Raw genomic sequence first — 22,216 nt, 5'->3', positions numbered from 1 at the left:
TTCCTCTCCATAGATTTACCTATTCTGCACATTTCCTATAATGGAATCACTCACTACGTGGCCGGTGGTGCCTGGCTTCTTTCACTGAGCATCATGGAATGTGTGTAAGTGCCTCATCCCTTTTTATGGCTGAATACTATTCCATTTTGTGGATAAACCACATTTTGCTCATCCATCCACCATCCACCCATCCATTCGTCCATCTATCCATTTATCCATCCATCCATCCACCAACCATCCATCCGCCCATCCATCCATCCATCATCCTTCCATCCATCCATCCATCCATCCATCCACCCACCCATCCATCCATCCACCGTCCATCCATCCGCCTATCCATCCATCCATCATCCTTCCATCCATCCATCCATCCATCCATCCATCCATGGACGCTTGGGTGGCTGCTGTGAATAACGCTGCCTTGAACATATGCGTATGATTTTCCATTTGAACATCCACTTTCCAGATACCCTTTGGGTCCCCGAGAATGTCAGCACTGAGGTCTCCTTCTGGGCACCCCCTTTTCTCCCCAGCAACCCAGGTGGGCAGGTGAATTTTTCTGTGCAGGTAAAAAGTTCAGCCTTCTTTCTAGGACCCAAATTGACTTCTCCTAGCTTGTTTTTATAGCATTTCCATGATTTTTCTTGGTAAGCAAACCTCTGTGCTGTTCAAACTCACTCTCCTGGGCGCTCCTGTCGCAGGCCCCTTGCACATTCATCACCCGGGCACTGCCTTGCATGTGCTACAAAGAAAAGAGCTCTCCACCCTCTGCAGAATGAGCCCTTGCCTGTCCCCACGTTTGCCAGAAACTTTGCAAGGATGGTGATTAGATAAGCTCACTCGGGAGGCACTGGGACAGAGAGGGAAGGGGAAACGTGGGGATTACTGCAGCCCGGGGAAGATTTATGGGCTACGGCCTCGGCAGCCCCACACAACAAGGTTGTGGGTGCCCTGGAGCTACTACGTACCCCGAAGCAGGGGCGCCTGCTCTGACTGGCCGCTGGGTCTTGTCCAAAGCAACCTTGTGCTCTGGCGGCCGTTCCAACCACCCACCTGTGGGCAGATTCCAGGCTCAGTGGTCCTGGGAGAACCCATGGAGACGGAGGTGGGAGGGACCTGCTGGCCACACAGGTGAGCTTTGTGGGGCCCCGAGCACACGCCCACCCCCCTGTCCCCGCCTTGCGGCTATAGGCAGGTAGCCTCCGTCCCATGTCGGCTAAACATTCAACAGTTTTGTCATCATCGTTTTGGAAGCTAAGGTAACATGCAACTTGTATTCCAACTACTTTCATTTCAGACAATACAGGTACATCTTTAAGGTAAATAATGCAGACAGAGATGCTTTATCGGAAATGGGGGTCCCATACCGATGCAAGATGCAGCTGGGGTGGTCTCACCTTTTCATCCTCCTGGTTTCCTCTACCTGGAAACTCTGAGTGTCTTGGAGAAATCACAGGCTGATCCCGCTTTTGTGACCACAGTTGTTCATTGCCCGGATTCCTGATCTTGGTACCTTGTAGGAGCTCAAGAAAAGCCCCGAGCTCATCACCAGTGAAAGGAGTACATAAAAACTCGCAGGCGTCTCTGAAAACCTTGCCAAAATTCACCATGTATTGGAACATGCCGCTTGTTCTCCAGTTTGTAAAACGAGCTGAGATTTTTTTAGAAAAAGACACGTGAAAGTGCAAAGATAACAGAACCGGGGACATCCCATGAAGCAGAATAACAGAGAAAGGTAAAGGGGAATGTTTCTTTCTAAGCCGTCAGATAGCGTAACACTTGTCATTTTTCTAACACGTCGTCTATTTTATAAAATGTCATCTTTTTCAAAATGTAGAGTCCCATGGAGGAAAGAGCACTATTACTGGGATCCTTATTTTATCAGCCGTAAAGAGGAGCCGTGGATAATGGAAAAGCATCTTCATAGACCAGAGGTGAGTAAAGAGTGTTTATTTGAGATGAACCAGTGCGCTTGCTTCACGCTGAAAAGTCCAGCTAAGGACTGATATGCTCTTCACGCTGCAAGGGAAAACATGTTTTTTAGTTTCTTTTTTTTTCCCCCTGGAAGTCAGGCTTTGCAACCAGCACCCTTCGCTGGTTTAAAGAGCTGCTTGCAGCCTCAGAGCTGCCGGCGGGCCGCATCCCCTTTTCAGATCACAGTTTACACTCTCTGATTCATTTTCTCCCAAATCTGCTGCAGTCACAGGAGCCGTGCGCAGGACAGGATCACAAATTCCAGAGATCAAATACGGTACCTGCCACGGGTGTGGGTTTCCTGGAGGCTTCAAAGTCACCCCTGACTTGACGGAGGAGAGATCTCACTTCTTCGTGACAAGCGGCGACCGTATGGGTGGTTCGGGAGACACACGCGCCATCTGTAATTGACTTGTACAAGATAAAGACGGAACAGGCGTGATGTGCATTTTCCCAGCTGCGGTGGGCGCTTGGTGGGTGTTCACAGGCCCTTCTTCCATCAAAGATGAGTGCTTTGGGCACTTTTGAAGGAAGGAAGTGGCTGCCCGGGGTGGGCAGGACCCTGCTGGCTGTTGTCTGCCAGCTGTGCCGCTGGGCTGTCCCATGAGAGGGGCTTGTGTCTGGCTGTGTGATCAGCTCTGCAAATATCCCTGGGGGTCCCACATTCTCCTGAATCTGGTTCTCACCTGTCCTGGGCTGAATTGATGTTCCCCAAATCCATGCCCGTCTGGATTCTGGGAACGGGACCTTATTTGCAAACAGGGTCTTTGCAGACGTGATGCAGTGAAGGGTCTGAGCTGAGGTCCTCCTGGAGGAGGGTGGCCCTACGTCCAATGACAGGGTCCTTCTAAGACACAGAAGAGGAGGGACCCAGACACAGAGAAGCCACGTGAAGACAGGGGCAGAGACGGCAGGGAGGTGGCCACAAGCCCAGGGATGCCCGGAGCCCCCAGAAGCTGGAAGAGGCAGGAAGGACCCGCCCCTGGAGCCTCTGGAGGGAGCACGGCCCTGGGACACCTTGGCCTCAGACGTCTGGTCTCCAGGATGGAGGAGGATGGATTCTTGTTGTTTAAGCCTCCCAGTTGATGGTCATTTGTTACAGCTGCCCCAGGATGCTTGCACACTACCTAGAAATCATTAAATTGTGGCTTCAAACAGCAGTGCAGGACGAGGACATCTTTGAACCCCCACCTCTATGTCCAGCAGGTTGGCCCAGGTCTTTTCCTCCCCAAATAAGAGTAAAACCTCATTGTTTTCTACCAGTGCTCTGATGCCCCCAAAGTGACAGATGAGGCTTGAGGGTGTCCAAAAGAGCCTCATGACCATTAGAAAAATAAATCTAGCGCAGATTCTGTAATATCTGTGAACATCAATTACATCTCATTCATGATATGTGCCCTGACACAACTGGGTGATACGTATCACGTTAAGAAGTATCTCTTTCAATCAAGGAAAGGAATTCAGGGAAAGGAGAGTAGGTCAGACTTTGAAAAAAAACATCGGCATATTCGAAAGAAGAGCTAGGGCAGTACAGTTGGTAATTACCCGATTTTTAGAAATTGTTTTCAAGGAGCCATTAAAAGTAACCTATTATGTAAAAAAGGTATGAGAGGCAAGTCAGCGACCCACTTTCTTCATCAATGAAGGCCCAGAGCATGTGTCCTCAGCGGAACAGAAAACGTCCTTCATCCCTCCTTTCTGTTGGCTTTGTGTATCAAGCCACGGAGACACGAAAAGTAAAACTCGTATTAAAGTCCGATGAAACCCACCCATAAAGCAGAGGTGACCTGGAACATCAGCCTTTCCTGGTTCCAAAATCATCTCAAATGGGGCTGAAATGCAAGTACGAGACGAGTCCTGTGGTGTGGACGACGGGGATCTGACACTGGGACTCAGCATTCCCCGCCAGGGATGCAAAGGGTGCCACCCTAGCAGCTTCGAGTCTGACCACACGGTGCATTTGCATAATGCATGGAGGACACCGGGAATTCCCCACTCGGCTCATCACACGTCACAGGCGTTCACTGTCCTCAATTCAGAGCAGGTTCCTTAAAATGGAAACTTAGGTTTGTGGCGCTGAAGTCTATGAGGGTATTGAACCAGTAACACACGATGTGTTTAGAAAGGTGACAGTGTGAGAATTATGCAGTTGGATGAACGTGGATGAAACATAGGTGGGGTGCCCTAAGAAGGTGACGTACCCTATGCAGGCGGGGTGTCTTATATAGTTGGGGTATCCTATGTAGTTGCAGTACCCTATCTACTCGAGGTGTCCTATCTAGTTGGGATGTCCTACATAGTTGGGGTATCCTATATATTTGGGGTACCCTATGGTATTGAGGTAACCTGTATATTTGGGGTATCTTATGCAGGTATAGTATCCTATATAGTTGGGGTGTCCTATACAGTTGGGGTACCCTATGTAGTTGGAGTATCCTATACATTTGGGGGACCCTATGGTATCGAGGCAACCTATATATTTGGGGTGCATTACAAAGGTGAGGTACCCTATGTAGTTGGGGTAACCTGTATATTTAGGGTACTTTATACAGGTGGAGTCACCTATGTAATAACCCATACCCCAAATACCACGGGCATGTTGTAAGCTTCACAGAAATCTAAATGGAACTCCTATTCAATCAACAGGGGAAATTTTTAAAATATGGGGCAAAGTTATGATCTCAACCAGGGTATATAAAAATAATCCTTAAATTATAAACTGTCTTGTACTGGGAGATATTGGAAAAGGACTATTTTCATTGTGTTTTGGAGTGTTTTATTATACATTCCAAGAGTCAGTGTCATGCACCGATGCTCTTTTTGCATGAAGTAAAGTTTTCCCTAAACTTGTAAACCGATGGCTCACTGTCGTCTTTGAAGGAGGCAGTAGAGGGATGCCAAGGTATGAAATGCCAGGGAGGAGCAGGAGAGAGGCAGACCCCGAAGGGCCACCTCCTCTCTACCACCTTCTCCGCACCCCACAGACACACCCACACTGGGAGTCTGACTCATGAATGATGAAACACCCCCTGGAATCCCACTGTGGAACCACTCACCCCAAGACACGGCCAAGAAGCTCAGGCTCTAGAAACATTTGTGCAAACCCCCTCCTGTCCCAGAAGTAGGTCTCCTTGCACATGGGGCCCTTATCCATGGTACCTGCCCATACCTACCTGTTACTGCCACCAAGTCCCACCTTTGCTGAGTAAGAGAGGCAGGATCTCAAGAGGAACATTTGAAGGGACATCCCCGTGGGCTCATCTGTGCCCTCTGCTGGTGGACAGAGCCTCAGCTTAGCTTAAGCTAACGGTGCCCTTGAAATCACCCAAGGTCGGGTGTGGAGGTGACCTCTGGGTCGTCTGCCTCCACCCCACACCTTACAGGTGAAGGTCTCTATCCCTGGATGGGTCACAGTCACCTGGTGAGTTAGCAACAATCTCGAGATGAGAAATCAGGTCAAAACCATGTGCTGGTCTCACTGGAGACACTTCTCTTTGCCGGTACCAGGTCTACTTCTATGTTTCTGTGACAGGGGCTGAGCCTGCTCTCTCCAAGAACAGGGAGAAGAGTTATCTCAAGAGACAGCAAGACAGTTTTCCCTTTGAAACTCATGCGGACGACGGTGTCCTGCCACAAACCCTGCTTGGAATCGAGGTGTCTCTTTCCGAATTGAGCTATTTGGAGTTATATGCAAGCCCACCGCCCTTGCCTCTTCTGCAAGTACAGAGGACAGAAAACGTTCAAAATTGAGCGAAAACAGAAATTGAAGGAGATGACGGAGTCCGTTGTGTGACGACAGACATATGCATGTCTGAAAATCACTGCATTGTGCAAAATCTCCCTGTAACCACAGACATGATGGGGGAAAATGGGATTAGGGTCACTTAAAAAAAGATAGGAATCTAGGAACAATGGTAGCATGCTTTTCTACATGCTAAAGGAGTAAGAAATGCTTCCATATTCCAATGCCCGTGGCACTTGATCTGAAAAAGGACGCCGAGTTTGCTTGTGGAATTGGGCATTGGAAGGGTTGCAGCCCTGGGTTATCGTGAGAACGTGGAAAGAGGGCTGTCTGGAGGGAAAGTTGAAACCCCAGATGTGGGTGGGTGGGGCACCTTCTTAATACCCCCATGAATGGAGGGCGCTGGGAGATGTCAGAGGTGTGGGCATCCCTGTACGTGCTATATGTGCAATTCTTCTAAAGACTCGTTTCTACCATGTGCAGTTTTCTGCATTCACCTAGTTTTTCTCTAGGATGAGATTTTGCATAAACAAATGCAAAACTCCCATTGTGTCCAACTTGTTTTTTTTTTTTTTAATAGAGATCAGTTGCTTTGGAACAGATGCGCATCTTCAAAACAAATTTTAGAGAGAATGGCGGCATATGGTTTCATGAAGAGACCTCCTTTAGAAAATATTAACCAAACTCCAAATAAGTCCATGCCCAATGTCTCGGTGAGTAAAGGATGTGGCTGGAAAAAGCAGCTTGGAGCGGTTCCTTCAAGTTCTACGAATGTCTGCCTGGAATGTGGGTCCCTAGGGGGAGCCCACCTCCTCCGGGGCTGTGAAGCCCCACCTGGAACATGGGTCCCCCCTCAGAGTTCACCCCACCCCACCCCGACATCAGACTCATATACGCATGTTCACACACACCTGCTCACACATGCAGTACCTATGACAGGTATTAACATCCACAGCAGCTGCGTGCTACTCCTCTCTCCCTTGGCTTTCCAAAATTAAACCCCGAACAGTAAATCATGTGCATCTCAGAATTCATCTCTTGGTACCATTTTTATTGACAATGCTGACGATTCTTCCAATTTATCTGGGAGGAAAACATCCACAAATGCAAATGTTAGGTGATGCTGAACACTACATGAAAAGAAAGTGACAGTGCTATTTTAACTTAATTCAAAATGTTTCCAGGCTATTTTTAACTAATCAAGTCCAAATTGTAGCAGCGCCAAGAGCATGCATTGTTTAAGGAACGAAAGTGAAAACAGAATCTCCTACGGTCTCAAGGAATCCTAACATTTATACTGTGTGTTAAAAAGTTCATTAAGGTTACACTGGAATTATTTGGGATGTGAATCTGTATCGTTTCAATTCTGTGGGAACAATACCTGAACAACAACAACCCCCAAAAAATGATGGAAAAAGAAAAGCTTGCATGTGCAAATTGCTTATTTCTGGAAGACAATTTAAGAAAAATGTAGTCTCTGGAACCTTTTTTATTAGATAGCTCTCATTTCCCACATCTTCAAAGAATGATAAAAATGTTCTTCTACTCAACCATGCCTGCGTTTTATTCTTAACGGAAGTGCTGTCATTTGGTAGGGAAAAGAATGTTCATCCACCCTTTTATTGGCCCATGGAGGAAAAAAAATCAGTAAGCCTATAAGGAAAGATTTAATTCACATTGTTGACGTATCATGTACATGCATTTGGTACACGAGGAAATAGTGCAAGAATTGATGGGTCCCCACAGCACACTCATTATGCGGACGGCCAGCCAGGCCACGCACAGCAGAGCTAAGGACAGGATCCCGGCACCACGGCGGAAATATTTCATATACAAGAGTTCATCTTCAAATGGCTTCATTTTCACTCGGCATATTTTTGAGGGACTGAGGAGGAAAAAAATATATGCACACGTCTGAATAAAATATATTTTCGGTCGCGTTTACGGAGGAAGTTGGTAAATAGATTCGACGATCTCGTGGCTGGTTTTGTCTCAATTAAAACGGCATGTTGGAAAACCGCTCTATGTATTCTACCTCATTAGAAGAAGTCAAACTAAAAAAGAGAGAGAGAGAGAGAGAGGGAGAGGGAGAGAGAGGCTCTCTACAAAATGCATTGCATTGTGTGGAGAGAGATTTGCCTTAAAAACTAAATAAAAGAGAAAGGTCCACCTTACCCTGGTCGGAAAAAAATAGGGGCACTGCGACACCGTCGACTGGGGTGCTCCCTGAAGCTTGCAGATAATAACACGTACAAATAAACACAGCTGCTTCCCTGGAAGTCCATGGCATGTAAATATGCCGGCATCTCTCTTGTTACAGAAATGGAGCTAGGTCAGGAAACAGCTTCGCTCTTAGGACCCACCTTCCCAAGGCCGGCTGGGAGGGGGCTGAACCCACCTCGTAGAAACATAATTCTAGAAACATCGCACCTCCTAGAAACATCGTTGGGGGTCACTCACTGTTATAAGATGCACCCTGGGATATTAACACGGAGGTGTGAACGTATTTTTGCCCACACGACTACAGCCATTTAGTTTTTTAAAGAGAAGAATTAAGCAGTGATTTCAATGCAACGACACTTAGGTTATCGAATGGGGCCTTCGAGTTCAACAAGTTGTTAAATCATAAGCCACAGAGTCGGAATTTTTTCACCTGAATCCTGTCAAATAAATTAATTCATTTCGGGATGAGAAAGCCCAGGAAGCAAGGAAGGGAAAATGTGAGCCCGCTGTGGCTGAATCCCATTAGGACCTGACAGAGCCTGGCCTAACCATCTCATCAAGAGCCTAGGAACACGTAGTAAAGTAAGGATCATTAGACAGCAACTGTCTGGAAACTCAAGCGTGACGGAATAATTGTTAATGATTTCATGTCAGGTTGGGAAGAAGTGGCGGAGAACGCTTGGGTGACCTCTGATTCAGACCCACTGTTCTGCTGTAGTTTCATTAACGGTGGGAAGAGACGCAGGATCTGATACTGAAGATGAAGGATATGAAAGCAGGAGGGATCATAAATGCCTCGAAAAGCGGCGTTAAAGTACAGTGCAGCCTGAGACGGAAAATGGCGGCTGGCACGGAAATGAGATTCGGAGGGGACCACGATGAGCTGGGCAGCAGGCTTGGGCTGTCAGGGCACATGTGACTGTCCCCCTGGGGGGAGGCGGTTGCCTTTGTGAGCGGAGGGCAAACAACGCCAGCTACACGGGATTGGGCATCTCCGAGGGCAAACACCTGGCGACCCCAAGCAAAGGGTAGCGAGCGAGCCCAGCACCATATTTACAAATGAGGACCTTTACAGGCAAAGCCTTCCAGAGGAGATAGGAGGCATACAGTCAAGGTGAAATGTTTCTTCGGAGAAATAAAGACACCCGCTGCTGCTGACTCTTCTGTCCTGGTGACGTTGCTCTCCCTTCATTGTTCATGCAAAGCAGAGTTGCCACCTCCCTGCACCCCAAGACACACCTCTTGGGGAAGCCAAGAGGAAGAAGATGGTTTTTCTTGACCAAGACGATGGAGCTGGAAAAAGCCAACGGCCACCTTCCGGTAGGACCTGCAGCTCTGTCTCAAGCTTCAGAAGGTCTTGTGGACGTGCAAGGCAAGATGGCCACTGTTTGGGGGATGCTCGAGGGATTTCCCTAGGTTCGTTTCCAATGAATCTTGTGGTAATTCCAAATATGGCCTTACCGATGGGGATTCTGTAAAGGACACCCACAGGAAGTTGCCTGCTGACAAGTGGTTAAGCAGCAGAAGTCCACTGAGAAGAAATTGTTATGCAAACTGGGAAGATTTTTATCAAAAATACCCAGCAGGGTCCAGACTGCACCCCCATCACATGCACGAGCCCCCCCGATTACCTCAATGTTCCTCTTTTAGCTGCCAAGTGAGGTTAGACGGAAGCTGCTGCCTTTCCCGTAGGGCCTCTGCGGGTGCCCCTCTGGGCCCCAGGTCCATCTTTACATCATTCATTTTGCCTGCATGGCTCCGTATCATGATGCTGGCCTCCCCCCAGGGGATGTTGGACTCTACATGAGGAAGAGGAAGATGTTTCTCTTATTTCTCAGTGAGCAAAGGATGGATGGATGGATGGGTGGATGGATGGTTGGATGGGTAGGTGGATGGGTGGGTGGATGGGTGGGGGGATGAATGGGTGGGTGAGCGGATGGAGGGATGCATGGATGATGCATGGATGGGTGGGTGGGTGTGTGGATGGATGGGTGTGTGGAGAGAAGTTAGAGACACAGAGGGAGGTTGTAAAGAGAACCTCCTCCCCAACTCAGCAGCCATGAGAGGGCTCTGAGACAGCTCCCTTTGGAAACCAGGTGGCTCTCCGGGAAAAGAGGCAAAATTTGCCTCCAGAACCCGCTTGAGCAAGGGGCTCGAGGGCTTGGTCTCTGGACACACCCCACTGTCCATCACACGAAACCCACCTCCAATCATTCACACTTTTGTAAACGTTAAGCTCATTGAAAAAGTTGCTGTTTAAAGGGTTACATCCAGCACGGTGTAATTTAGGCTAATTTGTGTGTGCTCTCTGGGTTCATAAACCTACTCATAGGATCACCACACTGAACCACAAATGAGACATCAAATTAACCCTAATTGGATTGTATTCAATTTGACTTTTTAAAGTCCTTGAAGCTCTGGGCACTGAAGTTTCACTATGACAGAAAAAGGATAAAAGCAAGAATTGATTTTATTCTCCCTCCTCCGTTTCTGAGGGGTTTATAATTTCCTCTTAATTTGTGATGGACAGATATAATTGTCCTAATTTGGGAATGTTTTCCTGGTCCCATTTTCCTCTTTCTGCATGCCATAGCAACTTTATATCACGTCAGGGATAACTCTCAACACATGGGTCAATCAACTCTTTGGGGGTATTTCAAAGATTTCCTGGAGCACTAATTTTCCAGAAGAAATTTAATCCCAAAAATACTGTCCCTTTAATTTCTGCTTCTAAGAGGGGTCTTCGCGTGGTATTTATCATGAGTTGCTAGAAACTGGCAGACATTATTTTTCTGAGCTTTTCTTGGGGAACTAACGACGATTTTATTCATAACATAGAATTAAATTTTGCCCAATGTTCGGTTATTCTTTTTTGTAATGTTCTTAAGTTTCTGAAAACTTGCAGAATTATTATATTTTCAAAAGTAGTTTTGGAGTTTTAATATATCTAATAACATCAGATCAATACTGTCACTGCCACACAGTGTATTAGAAAAAGGAGAAAATACCCACATCATGAGAGTAAAGTGAATTTACTTGTGTGTCAGCCCCCAGAGTTTGTCTATAATTGGCCAGAAGGCTTTCAGGGAGACAAAATTAATGTGTTGGATTTTAATGCCTGCAACTTTCTTCAATGTGGTAGAATACAAAAAAAAAAATTAACTATTTTAAAGCAACTATTTTGGGACATGTGTAGAAACGTCGCTACATGCAAACTTTTCATGCCAACATTTTTTAATAAAGGGAGACTCTGTTTTATGGGAACTGTGCCTTGTTTCAGCCTTATTATGAGCAAATGGTTCTTATTTAGAACATTATATGCAAATATGCGGATTGTTTTTTCAATACTAAATATGCCTGAGAGGTGAGTGAGGTTTGGGTTTCCTTTTTCTGAAGATGTATCCAAGTTCTAATTTTACAAAGATTTTTATAAGCTGAAATTACCATGTATAATTTCTGGGACAATTAAAATTCTTGGCAGCGGTGCACAGGTCTAAAAAAGACGTTGACAATGAACCCAGTGCGATTGGGTAGGTTCTCAAGATTCACCTCCCTCTGCGCTTTTGGAGACAAATTTCAGCGTCTTCAACTGAATTCTTGGTGTTTCCTTCTTACCTGTTTCTCTTTTCCAAGCATCTCTGTAAAGGCTCACAGTGTGTGCGCTAGCATCCCGGGATCCCTCCTAGGTGGTTTTCCCATCCTCACGCCCTTCATCACATCATCAGCTCCATCTCTCTACCTCCAAAGCAGACCTCAGGTGGACACCTCCGTTCCACCCACTTCCACCCGGCACATCCCAGTCTTGGCAGCCGGCAGGGGCTGACCTCCCTTCCACAACCATCGCTGTGCACCTTTGGCTCTGCCTGAACACCTGTCCACCCTGGTGTCAATGTTATTTCCCTAAATATATTCTGGACCGTGTAAACGCTTCCGCACTTGGCCCTTTAATGGATTCCAGCTAGACTTAGTCAACAAGGCGTATTTCTCACAATCTCTACCTCTCAGCCTCCAGAGCAAAATGCATTTCAGTGTTGACTCCGGGCAGGGAATTCTCTGTCCTCCTCCAATTAGGAGATTCGCTGAGAAACAAACAAACAAACAAACAAACAAACAAAAGACAAGACAGGTGGGAAGGTGAGACTACTCCCAGCTCATTTTGGATGGAGTCTATGTCAAGGTCTTGTTCTTGGTCGCAACTGGAGCATCGCATTGTGCACTTGTTTTTAAAAAGGCAACACTGTTCAGTTAATCCCCACCGATGTCATATGCAGGCTGAATCCTTCACCATGACCACAAGGCACACACTTTCTGGTACCAGCCATCCTCGTGTACATCACTGCGCCATCCACAGAGGGATATAAACCAGATGGTTTTATTCTTGTCATTAACTGACTTGACAATAAATAGTTACACCTTTAAACTTGCACCATACACCTCAGTAAAATCAGTTTGATATATTAAAGTTCCATGGAAGGTTATGTTTTGAAAAAAACCTCACTGATAAAAAACTGAAAAGGTTTAAGGCTCACTGATCTAAAGAAAATAGTGTCTTTTCCTGTAATACTAATGATGAAAACAATATTATTTTTATAAAGTATGATGTTTACCTATGATCTCATTTGTTTTATTAGCCTGATAAACTACGTAGTGTTGGAATAATAATTCCTATTTCAGTGATGAGAAAATTAAAGCTCAAAAGGTTGAAATTAAAAAAAAAGAGAGGTATAAGAAGTGTTATATTTATGTACTGTTGTGCTTTATAACCATAAAAAGAAGTGAAACTGAATTTACGTGTACTGACACGGATCAATATAGAAAAACATGAGTGGGAAAAATCCAATGTCCAAGGGTTTATACACCAAGGGGATCCAACATGTACCATTCTTGTGAATCTCTAAAAATTAACAGACTTTATTTTTTTGAGCAACTTTGGGTTTGCAGAAACACAGGGCAGAAAGTACAGGGCTCCCATGCCACCTCCCACCCCAGCCTCCAGTATTCTTAACATTTTGCACTGATGTGGTACATTTGTTATAACCAATGAGGCCATATTGATAAATTATTAACTAAAATCCACACTTTGCATGTGGGTTCACTCCTGGTCTTGTACATTCTGTGGGTTTGGACAAATGGATGACGACAGGTATCCACCATTATAGCATCACAGAGAGTAGTTTCACTGCCCTAAAAATCCTCTGTGCCCCACCCATTCATCCCTCCCTCCCCTTCTTAAACCCCTGACAGCCACTGACCCTTTTACTTTCTCCATAGTTTTGCCTTTTCCAGCGTGTCATAGAGCTGGAATCATACAGTATGTGACCTTTTCAGATGAGCTTCTATCTTATTCATGTGAATTTTTTAACACACCCAAAGCAATACTGCATGTTGCTTACTGATACACAAAAAAAGCATTAAAATTATAAAAATGGAGGTAGAGGAAGGACACCCCAGCTTAGGACAGAGGTCACATCTGGGCGGGTGGGGGTCTGTGGTGACATGGAGATTTGCAGAGGGGACTTCAGCCGAATTTCTGTTTCTTAAAAGAGAGAGGGATCTAAATGTATCGTCCAGTCTGAGGAGAGAGTCCGTAAGTCTCTGTTTTATCTCTCCCTGTGCCTATCAGTCTATTTGAAATGTTACACATCTGAGAAATATATCTTGGGGTCTGGTCCCAGATGAAGGTAGAGGACAGAATACTGGGCCCAGAGCCAGAAGACCTGAATGCCTGACTTTGGGTAAGTCGCTTCATTTTTTCCTCCTCTTTCAGAGAGAAATCAAATCAGCCCATCTCTGAGACCCCTTCCAAGGAGAGTAGGCCGAGATATTTGAAATCACCCTTGGTAGCGCCCCTTGATTTGGAAGGAGAAAATGGCAGATGGGTTGGGACTGAGTATTTTCTCTGAGAAGCCTCATGGCCTTGGAGAGCTTGGGGTGTGGGTGCTACCAGGGCACCCTGTCTCATTTCTAAGGTGATGAGACTGCAGCTCAGTTCCTAGGTGACTGCAAGAGCTGGGCTGTGATTGGAGCTATGAGTTAGGAGTGGCTGAATGCCACAAAGGGCTTTTCTTCTTAGGACTGGCGTCATTCTGAGTCTGGGATAATTGGCTGGTCTATGTCCTGGGGCGTCCTGATTTGCAGATGCAGAGACACAGATTGTGCTCATCCCTTTGAAGGATGTAAAGATATCTGGGGTTCTGGCTGGTGGACGGGAGACCCAGCGTACCTGTCTCCTCCTCCTCTCTCGGACAGAGCACAAATCTGGTCCCCCGACAGAGAGACAGGAGCCGCAGAGGAATAACACAAAACAGAGGCAAGAAGAAAGCCAACAGCATAATGACAACCCCCAAGCCGGGCTGTCCTTGGGGGAGACGCTCTTGGCGCCGCAACCATCGTGCGAGGAGGAGAGTAGCGAGTGTATTTCATAAATTCCTTATTTGCAATTACATCCATCTTTTCACACAACCTCGTTGAGGGAAATATCCTGCCCTGCTGTCTTCAATTCTTCCTGTAATCTCTTACGTGGGCGAGACTGTCTCACAAATGTCTCTATGCCAGTTTAATATAAAAATCGGGGGCAACCTTTATACACCGTCTCAAGACACCAAGCCCCCAAATCGCTACTTTAAATGCATATCTGGCAACACATGCAATGACAGAGATTTTTAAAGCCTGGGTTTTTCAGACAGAACTTTCTAGAGCATAGACGACTATGGGGAATACAATATTTTAAGGGTGCCTTTGTCCCTCTTATGATTAAGAATTCTCCTTCCACAATGTGCCCTGTAAATGTTTGCTCTGATCGCCCGCATGTTTACAGGGAGATATGGACATCCCACTGGTGAGTAGAGCGATGATCTCTGAATTCACTCATCTCCCAGATTCTTACGGGTAAACATGGACATCCCACTTTTGGGTAGCATGATGGTCTTTCAATTCACTGTCATGCTGGCCTTACTTCAATTGTATCTGCCCAAATCAAAACTTCACTTTCGATCGCACCACTGTTTGATTTTTCCATCCGCGGTGACTTTTCCCTCAGCTCCCAGTTCAGAGTTCTCTCCCGTGTGCGCCCTCCCGGTGGGCGTTGTTCTAACTTCCCTGTGGTCATCCTTCTCATCCTCAACTTTTTATCTGCAGATGTTGAATACAAGCAGCCAGGGCTGCCTGGAAGCATCTGCTTCTGGATCCCACACCCATCCCAACCCCCCTCGTATCCATCTGTGGGTTGGATGCCTCCCCTTGGGTGAAGAGTGAAGTCAACACATCACTTTTTGCCCAGACTTGGAGTTTTCCATGTTTCCTGCTCTGAGGAGGTGTGCCACCCTCTACGGGGGCATGAAATGAAATCACTGAGGTCCTTCTAGAATCCTCCATCTGGCACCTTCTCTGTATGTCCAGTGGTCATGAGTATGGTCTCTGTAGAGTGTCCACTATCCAGTTAAGATTACAACCTGCAAAGGCAGAACCTCAAACACCAGCTTTCACCCTGTCCTCCGTGCAAGCTGGGCTTCTAAGGTAACTTTCAGGACACCAAGCCCCCAAAAGCCACAGACCGAGAGAGCTTGGGACCCCTTCCCCTCCTGCAGATTCTTCTGCCTCAAAAAGAAGGGCTCTATTTTGTTCTTAAATTGCTGCACAGAGTAAAGAATGTCTCACAAATCCTGAGTCTGGAGAGGAAACTAGTCAGGCTAACAGTAATTGAGAAGTTACAGAGGAAGTTCTAATTGTACTCAGATGTTTTGTAATTATTAAAATCTTGCAACGGAGCGTGTGTAATCATTTTGTGATGTTTGGGCCACTCCGACGTCACTGTCATAAAAATAGCCCTATTTGTACGGGAAAGGCCTAATGAAGTAAAAAAAAAAAAAATGTTTGCTTGGATGTGTTCTTCATTAACCATGCTTCTGAAAGCCATTCGGACCTAGTTCATAACACGAGGCTCTGTCCAGAAGTCTCTTAGTGACTTCCTGCAGATGAAGTGGAAATGCACTTGAAAAGAAAAGAGCTCTTGCCCATCAGCGTTGGGACATCAGCCCCCACGTGACAGCCTCCACCTGGGAAATGTTGCAATGTTGTCCTGTGGGGGGCTTCATCCTTATCCACCTGAATCTGAACCTAAAGTTAGCCACCTTGGGCTGCATTAACAAAAAAGCACAGTCAGAGTGGCTCAAACATCAGAAATTTATTTCCCAGTTTCTCCAGAAATTTCTTCCAGTTCTGGAGGCTGGAAGTCCGAGATCACAGTGTGGGCAGATTAGTTCCTGGCGAGGCTCTCTTCCTGTCTTGCAGGCGGCCACCTTCTCACTCTGTCCTCCCATGCCCTCTCTCCTATGCATGGGTGCAGAAACACAGACATCTCTCTCTCTCTTCTTCTTCTAAGGCCGCCAATCTTACCAGATAACGACCGCATCCTGATGAGGTGATTTAATCTCCATCACCTCCTAAAAGCCCTGCTTCCACATTAACTCACACTGGGGTTAAGGTCAACACCATATGAATTTTGGGGGGACACAATTCATCCACAGCCATATATGGTAGACAGCTCCCAGAAAATCTTTGGATGACAAAGCCTTTCCCCTAAGTCTTGGTCTTGGGAACACCATCTAGCCTTATGTCGAGATCCAGTCTGGATTGGCCATAACTAGTGTGATTGTCAGCTCTTGCCACAAGAACACTGTGTAACGAATCACCCTGAAACTCAGTGACCAAAGGCAACATTTTTTCCTCAGAGATCAGTGGGTCAGCTGTAGTCCAGTTGGGCTTGGTGGCACTGTGAACCCTGGGCTTCAGAAGCCAAGCTCCAGGGAGCAGGATGGCCCAGGTCTGCACTATGTATCTCTTAAGGTCCTGGCACCAGCATGCACCCAGGGCATGTGCCCTGCTGCTTACATATCCTTCTGGGGCCCAAGATGAAGGGACAGTAGCTACCCCGGGGCAGGATCTTCTGATGGGGATGCAGATTCACAAGGGGGCAAACCCAACCATGCAAATATATTTTAAGCTTCTGTTTGTGTTACCTCCACTGACATCCATGGGCCACATAAGTCACATTGCCAAGTGCATTAGCCCATGATAGGGGTGAACATGTGTATCACTTTAATGGGTTGATTGGTCCCTCCCCCCCCCCCCCAAAAAAGATGTTCATGTTTGAAACCCTTGAACCAGTGATGGGACCTTATCTGCGAAAGGGTCTTTGCAGATGTGATGAAGTGAAGGGTCTGAGATGAGGTCCTCCTGGATGAGGGAGGCCCTAAATCCAATGGCAGGATCCTTCTAAGAGACAGAAGAGGAGAGACCCAGACACAGAGAAGAAGCCCCGGGAAGACAGAGGCAGAGACGGGAGGGATGCGGCCACGAGCCCAGGGACGCCCGGAGCCCCCAGAAGCTGGAAGAGGCAGGAAGGACCATCCCTTGGAGCCTCTGGAGGGAGCACAGCCCTGGGACACCTTGATCTCAGACATCTGGTCTCCAGGATGGGGGAGGATGCATTTGTGATGTTTTAAGCCCCCAGTCTGTGGTCATTTGTTACAGCCGCCCTAGGAAACTCATACAATCACTAATACAGTATCTTGAAGAATTTAGACCAATAAGGCAAACCTTGCCACCAGCAGAAGTATTATCCCTTATTCTGCAGAAGGAATTTCTTCAGGCTGTTGTAACACAGGAGGCGGTGGTAGCCATGAAGACAGGGTTAGGGTCCGTGTTTACAACCACGACCTTCGCCTGTTCTCACCACGGGGAGGTTCTCCAGCATTACCTATTGGGGCCTGATTTTACTTCAATAAAAGTTATCCTTATCTGAAGTCATCCAAGAAAAATCTCCCTCTGGTAACCATGACCCCCACCCGTGCCAAACCAAGGCACAATGTGGCCGCCTGGAATTATTTTCTGCGAATTTGTCTTGTGTATAAAATAGATACATTTTGATTACAATATTATTACTTTCCGTCCAGTATATTTTCTATTTTTCGTCTTACGGCTTGTCACATAACGGCAATAACCACTCTCGCGCCGTGGCACGCTCCCGGTAAATGGCATTGGAGATTGATTAAATGCCCCGGCTGAGTTTCACTATTTAATCAAGCCCTACAGTTATTTATTACATTGTATCTTTCAACCGATAAGAGCTGATCTTAAATACATTGATTCACGGCTCAGCAATGAGCGCTCATCAATGTCCAAATGTGTGGTTTACATATTTCAGAAAAGAGATCTGTTCAGGGAGCCATGAAAAATCCCTGCTGCAGGAAGAAGACGGCGTGGAATGCGACATGAAATTAAGCCAGCATCCCTCCTTACCAGCAAAGCGCATATTGCTTTATATGGAGTCATAAATATTAAGAATCTGGGGGTGAATTAGAAAAATAAGTACTGAGCTGAGTAAAAGATTGATGACAGCAGGAGGTGGAGTATATAGAAGCCTCTCAGTAACCTCTTCCCCACCCCAGATCAGATAGGGTTTTAGACACCACTTGAGATGGGAAATCTTTCAGGCCAGGTAGGGGGCAGGAGGAATGCTTTACAGAATTTGCGGCCAACACTTCATTGCATCCATGAAGTTGTGGACTTGAGAGGAAATACACTTAATTGAGTCATCCTTGGGGTAATACCAACCAAGTACACTGTACCCATTGAGCGGGGCTTTTGTATTTCATGGAAAGTCAATACGAGAGATTTGTGATGACCCTCTGGGTATCCAAGAGACTCAGCACAACTCAACACTGTGATGTTCAACCCTAGACATGAATGTATCACCAAGGCTTTCAAAGACGTCCATTCTCTTTATCAGGTCTCTGTCACAATTGTATCCCTCACCTCTTACTGTGTCTCCTGAGGTGCTGAACCATGTCCAAACACTATTGAGCAGGAGTTTACAATGTGTCGATGAGAGAACTTGCATATTTTGAAGAAGACACCATGGATGCAGCAGTTGCTGCCCAAAGAAACTGGGGTAAATGCATGAACTGGGATCTCATTTACCAAAAGCCGACGACTCCCAGTGCAATGTTAGTCTTGACATCTGAGCATCACAATGGGGTGCTATGAATGTGTTGTGGGTGGTGAAGATGTTGGTTTCCTCTGTCCTTGGAACTGGAGCCCCTGTGGTGAGCTGCCCTTTCTATACCAGCATTTTCTACAGAGAGAATCAAGTCTCTGGGCACTGCTGCATGAGGAATGTTGACAAGGGAATGTTGTAGGTCAGAACATTCTAGGAGAGTTTGTAGGAAAGGTTAATGGTGTGTGGCTGCCAGCACGTGAAAAGTAATTTAGATCTAGATAGATAGATAGATATATGATAGATAAATAGATTAGATAGATAGATAGATCGAAAGATAGACAGATAGATAGATAAATAGATTAGATAGATAGAAAGATAGACAAATAGATGATAGATAGGTGGATAGGTAGATATAGATGATAGACTACATTTAGATAGATGGGTGGATATATAGATGGATGGATAGGTAGATATAGATAGATAGATACATAAATAGATGATAGATAAATAGAAAGAAAGAAAGATGATAGATACATAGATAATTAGAAAGATAGATAGATAGGTAGGTGATAGATACATGATAGATAGGTGATAAGTGGATGGATAGGTAGATTGATATATGATAGATAAATAGGTAGATAGATAGATGATAGATAGATAGATAGATGATAGATAAAAATCGATCCCACAAGATAAGCCACCTAGGTGAGCAGAGGTGGTGGCCGAGGATGAGGGGAAATTCTGGAACAGTCTGTAGAGCAGGAAGACAATGATTTCTAGATCACCTATAGCTCCTCTTCTCTTTCCTCATTGTTTCCCCAGAAGAGACCAGCTAGAATCCTAGAGAATTTTACCCATGTGGCATCAACTTTTTCCAAGACTCAACTGGATCGCAGGGAAGGGTGGCCTGGAGTGGGCACTGAGGTGTGTCCCTCTATAGCCACCCTTCAGGGTCCAGCCACTCATTCTCCCACTGGCTGGGCATATTGGCAGCTCCTGGCTCACAGCTCAGCTCCTCCCCCAGAAATTGCCCTCAGCTGAAGAGAGCTGCCTCACCAAAGTTCACATCCTCTCCCTGGGCACAACCTGGGGTCCTAATGAGTGATTCCAGCCACAGAGCTCCTGGTGGGGTTGGGTGGGGTTTCGGTCATGGCTGAATCACAAGCTACGTCCTCCATCTATCCAACCCTGCTTCCTTCACCCAACAACCGTCCTGCATCCTAACCTCCATCTCAGAGTCAGCCTCTCCAGAAACTCAACTTAATGTCCCAGGTGGGTGCCTGGTCCTTGGCTGACTGTTAGTTAGGGATCTGTTCTCCCCTCTTGAAAGATAAACTTAGAATCTCATCACCTTTCCAAGAACAGGCAGGATTTTCTCCCTCAGTAGTGAGAGGCACGAATATTTTCTTTGAAGACCTCCCCCCATCCCTAATTTCTACAACCAATCCCACTCTTAGGGTCAACCTGAGTGGAGCCGGGTAGAGCAAAGAGTCAATTGCAGCCAGATTTTGAAGGTTTCTCATGCAAAATTTAATCATTGCAAAGCTCACCCTGGCAACAATCGCCTTGACACTGGGACATGGTTCAAAAATAAAATTCAAATGCGAACTCACAGAATGCTAATCGGTTCTGCAACCTCCCCCCCAAAAAATGTTCACACAAGTCCTCTGAGACCTTGAAATGTCTGCATTTCTTATGGCTCTAAATTCATTCCACTGCCATCTTTTATTCAAACCATGTTGCAATAGTTCTATTTTTGCATCACCCCCCAACCCCCACCCTTTACACCGTGTGAACAGTTCATCCATCCATTTGGGGTCAAATGCTTGCACACAGCTTGGTGAACACATGCTCACAAAGCAAAAAGGCCCTGTGAACAATATCAAAAAAGAAACAAAGAGGCAGTGGAATGTTGTGAAGACACACACTTTTCTCCCCACATAAACCTTGGGCCATCCCAGCTTAAGATGTTTGACATGAAGGGAGTCTTAAAAGCATATTTGAAGATTGTAAGACTTGTGGGCAGTGAGAAAATAACCAGATACCTTGTGAGTCCTTATCAATGGGCCAATAAGAGATAAACAAGGGTAAAGGATAGACAACCAGCACAGCAGAATGTAAACCCAAGGACAGCCTCAACTAGGTCAATCCATTCTCCATTTGGCTTTAGTTGGGTCCAATGAGTTGGGAGATTCAGGGGTGTCATGGGGAGGGGACCTGGACCTGAAGGCATCCAGCTAATTTAACAAAGGTGACCCATCTGTCTAGCTGTCCAGAATGTAGACTCCAAGCTGTTTGATTTCATTCTTTCCAAGATGATGGTTGCCATCATCTTGTGCAGGCACGGAGTGTCATATTGGAAATCTCTGCTTGAGAAGAGAGATTGTAAATGGTGACCTCAGAGAAAGACTTCATCATAGGAGCATAAGAAAGAGAAATAAGGGGTCTCCTGGTAAGGTCTGAAGTCAAGTTATATTGGATCAGAGTACAGATGATGGAGATGTCCCCTTGGTCAATAGGGTAGTCTTTGGCCCTTGGGGACTTCTCAGTAATCTAATGGTTTGACACAGCTGGAGAAAGGGTGTTAAGACCTAAAACGTAGACCCCATTCAACCATCATCCACAGTACAGTGTACCCTGGTCATCAAAGGATCAGTCAGTGGTCCACGCAAGAGATAGATGGTCAACTTTGAAGGTTCCTGCCTCCATGGACCGAGTCCCATCACCTGCTCTTCAACATCATCTTCTCGTGCAGCTGGCTCGTGGGGAGCACGTGCCTCAGAAGCTGACGTGAAAGCTCTATTTGTGTGGGAGGAGAGTCCTCTCTTAACACATGAGTCAGCGTAGACTCTGATTCTGCCTTGGGCTCCCTGGGAGCTTTCTTGGGACCTCCAAGTCTGAACTACGTGGAGACACTAAGTACATTGAGTTTCTAACTTGGGAAAATTAAGGTCAGAGTCAGGATTGAGTTAGCCCCACAAGGTGAACCCCTGTGTAGGTGGCAGCTGGCTGTCTGCACATCACACCCCCTCTTTGTATGGGTTTCCTCATGACCATTGTCTCATCTACGGCATTTAACCGACATAAATAACTTCAATAATGGCATGTTGAGGAGCGCCTCACCGACGGTGTTTTTAATCCTTAGTCTACAGATGAAGCAATTGGAGTTCAGATGCCCTGCTTCTGCAAACCAGCATTGTGACCTTGAGCCAATAAGAAAGTCCCTGAGCCTTGGTTTCCTATGCTGTATGGGGAAAAGACTGTTGGGGTAAATGAGG

Source organism: Stenella coeruleoalba (assembly GCF_951394435.1).
Source record: "Stenella coeruleoalba genome assembly, chromosome: X".
In the NCBI taxonomy this organism is placed as follows: domain Eukaryota; kingdom Metazoa; phylum Chordata; class Mammalia; order Artiodactyla; family Delphinidae; genus Stenella; species Stenella coeruleoalba.
Note: the sequence above shows the minus strand (reverse complement) of the source record.